Genomic DNA, 8,656 nt, shown 5'->3' with positions numbered 1-8,656 from the left:
GTTATCTCAGCTCTGCACATACAGTAGTACTGCTAAATCCCGATGTTTGGCCATCTCAAAAAAGAGTCTTCTAATCCATGCTAAAATGGTCATAGCAGTGGTGGCCTCTTGAAGTAATAGTCCAATCTTCAACTCAAATCACTGTGCCATTGGTATAAACGTTGCATGAGGATTGACTACAGTTCAAGTCCCAAAGCGACTAATCTGATTTTTCCTCTTTCTCAAACACATTTCAGCTAATTCACTCCTATACCAATTTCCCTCCCAAACGCCTTGCTCCCTCTCTCCCTATCCTCTTCTTCCTCACTCCTCTCTCTCTCTCTCTCTCTCTCTCTCTCTCTCAATCTTATCCTCCCCTCTGTTATAAGAGGCCCCAGTCTGTACCTCGGCCTAAATGACTTGATCCTGGAAACATCTGAGGAATGCAGCTCTACAGCGAGGTCATCGGGAGGTCTTGGGCATGGGGAAAGGAATAGCCTTACCAGTTCCCTCCAATGATACACAAACACATACACGTATACATACACACACACACACACAATGGCCAATGCATTCGGATGGCTCAGTCAGCTCGGACAGACTGACAGCCATGGAACTACTGTTCTCCTCGTCTCGCTGTTTGTAGGAATATTTCAGTTGAACCAAGTCTATCAAAACGTGTAACCCCCCTCAAAACAATGCATACACACACACACACACACACACACACACACACAAACCCCCTCCACTTCACCTCCTCACTCTACCCTCTCCATAACATAAAGCATCTACATAACCTCAGCTATACAGTTTGTCATCCGAGCGTCTGGGGCTTGGAATTGTCAGCTGGGGAATACCAGCAGGCAGTTAGCTCAAACAGGAAAGCACTATAGCTTTATTGCGAGCATTTCAAGCCTGGAAGTCCTGTAATAATGTCTGATTTTCCACCTAAATGAACTCATTTATTTTAGGAATGCTGCTTCCTGGAGCCATAGAAACGGAGCTAAGAGCAGATTCCGGGCTCCCACAGCCCCTGAAATCCAATTTGCCTCTTGTGCATCTCTTCCCTTTACGAGACAAATAAATGCCATACATAAGTCTCCCCTCTTTCTGCAAGCGCAATACAGTCAGAGCATTTGCTTTAAATGAATGATGAGAAGGGGGAGGGCAAGGGGGGTGGGGGGGGGGGGGGGGCTGGAGCAACTTAAACATAAACATAACAAGTCGTTACGCTATTTTGACTCTAGTCTCCAGATTGAGTGCCTCTTGGGGGGAAAAAAACCAAAGGGGCCTCTTACTTTGGAGGAATTCTTTGTTGAGGCACAGATGGCAAAGCCGGGGTCTGTCCAGACAATCTTCCCGCTTCTGACACCAAATGCTGGCACTGTTCAATGTTTTCATGTGTGGTCTGATGGAACGGAGCTTGACACAATATTGACGCTGATGGTTATGATTCACTACAAAAATGCCATGTGGCCACACAGATGACATCTGGTGCCTAAAATTCAATTCTGATTTGATTTTTCGCAATCAATACAAATTCTATGTTTCTGTGATTTGTTTTATAAAATTGTAAAATCTGTTTATTGTTTTTGTTTTTTTTAAAGAACATACCATCTCTTCTTCAAAGAGATACTGAGTTTGCCAAATTGATTTTTTTTTTTTTTGTAAGGCTTCAGATTCGCACCCAAGGAGATATCTCAGAGTCCTGCAACAATCAGACTTCCCTGACACTTGGCCAGCTCTTTTTGACCGCATCAGCAAAACCCACATTCGGACTTCAACAAGTGAAATCTTTTCATTCTGCCCTAAACAGATTAAACTGAAATAGTGGTGACAGTATTGTAAATCACCGATCTTTAAGGCCTGCTGGAGCCCTGGCTGAGAGACCATGCAATGAGTCTCCAGCTCATCTATTTCTCTCTTTGAAAGGGCAAGACGACCTGTAGAATATGCTGACATGGTCAAACTGACAACTGGTTGCCCTGGTAAGAAAAAAAAAGAAAAAAAGAAAATACAATAAAAAATGCTGAGATCCAAGACAGAATCCACAGAAACTCTGCATATTTCACCGAGATATTCCCTTTCTGTGAGAAAAATGGTTTTGGCCGAGAGTACTTCAGGACACCATCAACTGAAACCAGAGCAAAGCTGCCATGTTAAACATGCTTAGCTAGCCAACCTATTCCAAACTAAACAGCAAAAACCGTTGAGACACTATGGGACAATTTCTCTCAAAGCCTCTTCCTTTTGATACACTATTCAGTCTGGCAGAGATTCATATACTAGGGCTAAATACTACAGAGACAGACATGGCGTGTAATTCAAACTCTGCCTGAGAAATTGTCAAGCGCACCAGTGACTGACCCATACTAACACTCCCAATTTCACACCAAACCAGGTCTCAGGAGCATCTCTCCCGTCTCTCTCAGACATACACCAATAACGTCCCCCCCCCCCCCTTTTCAAATAAAAAGCAGCCATCTCTGAGATCGGGAGAAGACAGCGTTTAAGGCTTTTTGCCTCCGTTCAGCAGTTCGTCCGCCATAGGCATGGAGTCAGCGGGAGGCGTGCGAGTCCTCGCGCTGCATTAGCCACATTACGACTCCGCTGGGATACTAAACTAGGTGTTAATAGAGGTCTAGTGGTCTCAGCGTTCGGGGTTTGTTGGCTCAGGTACTTCGCGCGGGGCCGTTAATGGCCAGCCAGCACATGTGATTATGGACATTAGGGCACCTCTGCACAAACACAAATACACACTCACACAGCGGCCCACACACAGAGTTTATCACTGTATACACACACACACACACACACACACACACACACACACACACACACTACACAAACCCACGCACATACACAAACGAGGAAAACTTAATTATGGGACTTCTTGAACTGTTTATGGTGCGTCGCACAATCAATTGAATAGAGGAGTGTCAGGCTTTGCCCTCAAAGGTATAGACAATGGAAAATAGGAGACATGCGGCAAGCGCCGCAGCAATAAGAGATATCAGCGGTGGTTTGTAATTATGACGCTCGAGTTATTCTACACAGAGAGGCGGTATGGGGAAGAGATAAATAGAAGGCCTGTGTGGTCTCGCATAACATTCTATCTCAGAGCCCTCCATGTTGGCACAGGCCTCGTCTGGAGCATCTGCTACAGGTTTCAGAGGCTTCCTGGCTGGTGCCACAGGGTATTTCAATACAGATGTCCCGAGGTAAAGTTTACTCAACATTTCATTCTCACAATTTATCGTATTCTGACAATTGTTTAGTTACAGCACGGCCTTGAGATGGCTTCGCGGACTTTGGATTTTTCCCAAACGCAATGACTAAACTAAACAGCAGGTGCTGCGCAAAAAATGGATCAAACTCCAGACCAGCAGGGGTGGTCGGCATCAGTGATAAAGGTTGTTCTTTTGGAAGGTTGAAACTGTTGATGGCAAAAAAAAAAACAGAAGTCACCCTGTCGTTTGAAAAGAAACGAGCATCTGTTGCATGGCAGCAATTAACACAGACACACTGTAGATCACTTACCTTCTTCAGGGCATAAACACAACTCTGAAAAATAATGGAGAACGACACCATTATCTCTAGCAGCGATTGCAGAGTCACCTTACTAATCTACAAGTGCCAACCACTAGCCCATACCAAAACATAACCCACCTTGTTACCAGTCGCTGCACTGGTGCCACCCAACACTGGCAGCATCCCTGACCCAGCCCACCCTGTTACTGGTCGTTACCAGCCTGTGCAGTGCCATCCACCGTTGGCACGCTCCCTCTGCCGAAAGTGGCGTTCCTGGGCACGGGGATGCTTCTCCAGCTGTGGCTTAATTTCCCGTGACTCGTCTAATCACCATAATTAAGGAGTAATTGGCATTAATTATTCCCGCATAAGCTCATCGCAAATCACCGGATAAATGTCTCATGAAGGCTGTCATGCAAGACGCAGAGAAACACACGGAGAATCTCCCTGGCAGATGGAATCGGCATTTCTTTCTTTTTTACAACAAATGGTGAGGAGCAGAAAAGCTTGTCTCTTAAAGAGGAATGGTTTGATTAGGCTACACCAACTCGTTTAGCATCGTACAACCAATTCCTTCAATGGTATTATATGATGCATACGTTACTAAAATGCTAAATCAAACACATCCTCAAAACTCTATGTGGTACTCTGTGTCGACTCTTGCTACAGCAAAACTATTTTCAATTTCCAAAACTCATTCCAGCTTTACATGTCCGCAGCTTCCATGAAAGCCAACAGCCACAATTTACACCGGCATAAATATAGAATTAAACACTGGCTTAAGAATAATAAGCCATTCTGAGAGACGAGAGCTGATTCCTTTCATATTTCTCAAAGCTGGTCCATTTATAATGTCACATAATGTTTGGCTGAACTATTTAACTGAGTTAAACATCCAGCTCACATTCTTTTACAACATGTACTGTAGGCTTATAAGGAGACATATTTTGGTCTTGGCCCAGCATTGGTGCAGTCAATGGAAGATGTTTTGCCATGCATGCAATGTTCCCCTCTCAATTCAGAACAGCTACTACTGTGTGTAGGAATCAAATGAGGGATTCAGACAGGAAATGAACAGGAGGTGTTAAGAAAAGTTGTTTTTTTTCCAAGTTGGTATAAATTCGAATGACTTCCTCACGCAGTGAATCTGCATACCAAACAGGCTGCAAGCACGCAGTATGCACCAATGTGAATATGTAAAGTCAATACCTGCAGTTAACAGGTCTTGTCAACACATTCAGTGTTGGTACTGACACACACACACACACACACACACACACACACAAATAAATGAAAAGCACCAATCATTCATACTGTCACCATCACTGTCATAATCAATGCCTAGATTACTGATGGCAACAACACCCGACCCCCCCCCCCCCCACACCCCACCCCTCCTTCTTCTATGGGCTGCTCAGACTTCAGGCGTCCTGATCTGAGTAATTGTGTTTGTGTGTAAATTGGGAGACAAGACGAAAAGGGAGGTGCTGGCAGCTGAAGTGACTCCGTCAGTCTTGGCGTTGATTAAGGGTGGAGGTGGTAGGGTGGGGTGGGTGCGGGGTGAAAAAAGCCAGAGGTGCAACTGTGTGAGGTGACAGTGTGCTTGTCTCCTTAATTGAAAGCACATTCCTTTTCTATCTGGCGTCCTTAATAGATCGGAGCCATGTCTTCTCATATTTGACGATCTAGAGACGTATTTCTCGACAGTCCATGTTCACAGGCCAACACTGACGCCTTTATAAATACACATAATCGTGTCCTTCATGACATTTTTTGGCAGATTTGATCCTTTAATAGCTCTTGATTTGAGACTGTTCCATGCTGCATGTTGATTACAGAGCGCTTGATGACAAGCTGTTGGCTCTAATTGTACCAAAGGGTATTTCTTGACGAGTTGAAATGAACTGTCATCTTCGAGCTGTTATGTCTTGTCCTTGAATGGGGTGTGTTTTGATATTAAATGGAGGAGGCTGCAGCTATCAAACACCAGACAGTAGACAGCGTTTGGCTGCTCGGCCCAGCCCTCTCTGTTGCTGGTATGTGTATGTTTTCATCCGCGCGGGTTTTCTCCGAGGACCACAGCTACATCACAAAGGAAGGTAACTAATGGCCACCCTGCAGAAGCCAGGGCAGGTTGTCAATGGCAACTGATCGATACCTGAGCTGTTTTTTTTTTTTTAGATCGTGTCTCTGTGAGGAGTCATTATATGGTCAGATGGTGTGACCACTTGTTTTTTCGCCTCAGCCGCACAGAGAAACACAGAGACCGCTCTGACACATTAAGGGAGACCGTCTGCTGTGGGTTTAAAATTGCCCATTACTGTTCAGCCTTGACAAGAGTCAAATGTGTTACTGCCATTTTAATGCAGCCTTTAAACTCTTTTTTTTCCTCACAAGCATATACAGTTTTCTGTAGTGAAAGCCATTTCAATTATTTCAAGTACATCAAGTAGGCTATATTTCTTAAGCAATGCACATTGATACTGTCAAACAGAATGGGGTATAAGGCAAAATACATGAAATTAGCAATGGATGATTGCTCATTGTCTAACAACAACTATATGTACAGGGGAACATTTATTATATGTGACCTGACCTGGCAAAATGAGTCACAGTTACCAAAAATGAAAAATTAGATTTTGGTATCAATAGACAGAGGACACCATCCACTTTAAAATGATATCTTGGTCAAAGTCATATATTGAATTGTTGTCAAGATACAGCATTTTGAATTATGGCCTCCTTTTTTTCCAATCACGTTTTATGTTACAGGTTACAGGCAGTTACAGGTAGGATTTGCCCACTTGAATAATATTTTTGTAACTTTACATTCATGTCTTAACTATGAAACTTAAGGACATTGATTTTGAATGCCTCTTCTTTCATGTAACAAAAAATTAAATATCTACAAAAAGCCACATATTGACACAACTCTTTTGGTGTGGTTTCATATCTGGCAACATGTCACTGTGAGATGTAATCGAATTGAACTTTAATTCATCTTATCATGAACACAGTTCCTCAGTCTCTCTCTCCATCTGTATGTCTGTGTGGGAACCCGGTTGGCTTCCACCACGTCCACCTGTGCCGAGTAGAGAGGGGGGACCAGTGGGCGTCTCCCCGATCTAATTCACTGGCCGCAGTAATAAACGCCACGCGTCCGCATCGCATCAGTCACGCGGGATGATAAAGCTGACTGTAAACGTCTGTGAAACCCTGGATCCGCTGATTTACCGTCGCCTCGCCGAGCCAAGACAACAGATCGCAGACAATGCCAAAAGGAGAGGAGGAAACGGAGTCTCGCATACAGTCTGTCATTGATTCATGCTGTCTGGACTGCGTCTACGATCCTATAGAGAGCACAGGACAAGTGACCCACAAGAGGATATAATTGTATTAACAGTCTGTGCTAGCATGTCAGCCAAGCAGGAAACCATTTTCTTTTTTTCAAAATGAGCAACACTATCCCCCGATGAGCTTACGGCTGCAACTGAAAACCCCTGTTCTTGTATGTCTGGTTATGAAACGTCTCGAGAATGTTGGGGTTAGGTTGGCACTCGCTTTTGCCCCTTGAGGTGCTGTCCTCTCTGGGGTTGACGGTGTGCCCGCACTGGCGCTGTGTTTCCGCGCCACGCTGTCTCGGTGCAGACGCCTCCATCTTCACACCTTCCAGCGACTACACGTGGGACCTGTCATGCAACACCTGCCAAGTCCGCTTATTGATGGGAATGTAATCTGTGAGGTGTTCTCACACACACACACACACACACACACACACACATAGTCACCAACCCACACACACACACACACACACACACACACACACACACACACATACACACACATAGTCACCGACCCACCACACACACACACACACACACACACACACACACGTAGGCCTCAGATGGGGGGCCATATTTAAAGTCTGGACAGGATTAACTGCTGAGCTAATCGTTGGCACCTTTGATGGGGGGACCACATGCGCACTCACACACTCGCACACAAACACACCTTGTCACCAGCAGAACTGAGCAAAGTGGAACAGAGACTGGCAGGGCGATTTCTACTCACAATCCCCTGAGCTCTCTCTCTCTCTCCCCCTCTCTCTCTCTGTCTCTCTCCCCCTCCCTCTCCCTCTGCCTCTCTCCCTCTCCCTCTCTCCCTCTCTCCCGGCTGCGTTTTCCCGGAAGCCCGAAGTTAAAACTCATTTGAATATTCCATACTCATCCCCCAGCGAATCAGACATTGTCAAGTTGTGCCTAGTGTTCCGTGCAAACTTCCTCAACTTGAAAATGGAAAGACATCTATGGAGATTCTTAGTGCTGGATTCCACTCAATGACTCCACAATACAACGGTGCTTTGGTTTCCTCCTTATTATTTTTCTCTTTATTTCCTTTCAATTCAGAGGCAGACATATGTAGTAGTCACTTTAGCAGCCATTCAATTGTTTTAGTCATTTCATCAGGTAAAAAACCTTTAAAAAGACAAACAAAAATAGAGACAAAAAAAACACATAAGATAAGAATACACATCCAACAATAGATATTTAAATAGCCAAGCCAGTTCTAAAGTGCAAATAACTCTCCAATAGAAAAATCACAATAGATAAAATGTAACTATAAATAGCTCATTAACGACATAGAAACTCAATACACAACATCACCGTCAATATAAAAAAGATTAGCAGCAATACACAAGCCCACCACCATTAGACTTCCAGATTTAAACTAACGAAGTGCAAACCGTAGGTTAAATTCCACAGGCCCATTTGCACCTAGTTACACAAACAACTACGCAACTTGTCAAACATCATTGAAATCGCTAAGCATAGAATCAGAATCCTTAATTAACTTAAAGCATGGGCAACAGATGAGACCACGGACGCCAGTATCACAATAGCTAAAGGAATGCGTTTGGTACAAACATATCTTCCTGAAGGTGGTATAAATGTCTTACCGGCCGTCTCTCCAAAGCTTAGATATCCTCAATTGCACAGAACTTCTTGTATGCAGGTTGTTATCCAGCATTCGTTTCAGCGTTTCTTCCAGCGTTTGCTTCAGTGTTTGCAATAGCGTGCTGTTGTTCCCCTACTCACTCCCGGTTAGTGCTTAATTAGCCACCTGCGTACCGGACACGTCGCTCTCG

The 8,656-nt window shown here is 44.4% G+C and overlaps 1 protein-coding gene and 1 long non-coding RNA gene across 2 annotated transcripts in view; both read right to left on the bottom strand.

The window, feature by feature from the left end:
• The window catches only part of pbx3a (pre-B-cell leukemia homeobox 3a), a 52,635-nt gene that overhangs the window by 25,990 nt on the left and 17,989 nt on the right, over positions 1–8,656 (bottom strand). The window lies entirely within an intron of this gene.
• Positions 7,870–8,595, bottom strand: LOC134101469 (uncharacterized). Its single transcript, XR_009941380.1, has 2 exons — positions 8,468–8,595; positions 7,870–7,985 (listed from the first exon to the last, which is right to left on the bottom strand). It is a non-coding gene; the product is annotated as an uncharacterized LOC134101469 (long non-coding RNA).

This window comes from Sardina pilchardus, chromosome 14 (assembly GCF_963854185.1).
Source record: "Sardina pilchardus chromosome 14, fSarPil1.1, whole genome shotgun sequence".
Classification (NCBI taxonomy): Eukaryota; Metazoa; Chordata; class Actinopteri; order Clupeiformes; family Clupeidae; genus Sardina; species Sardina pilchardus.
The sequence above is the reverse complement of the archived record's forward strand: the minus strand, read 5'-3'. Positions and strand labels throughout refer to the sequence as shown.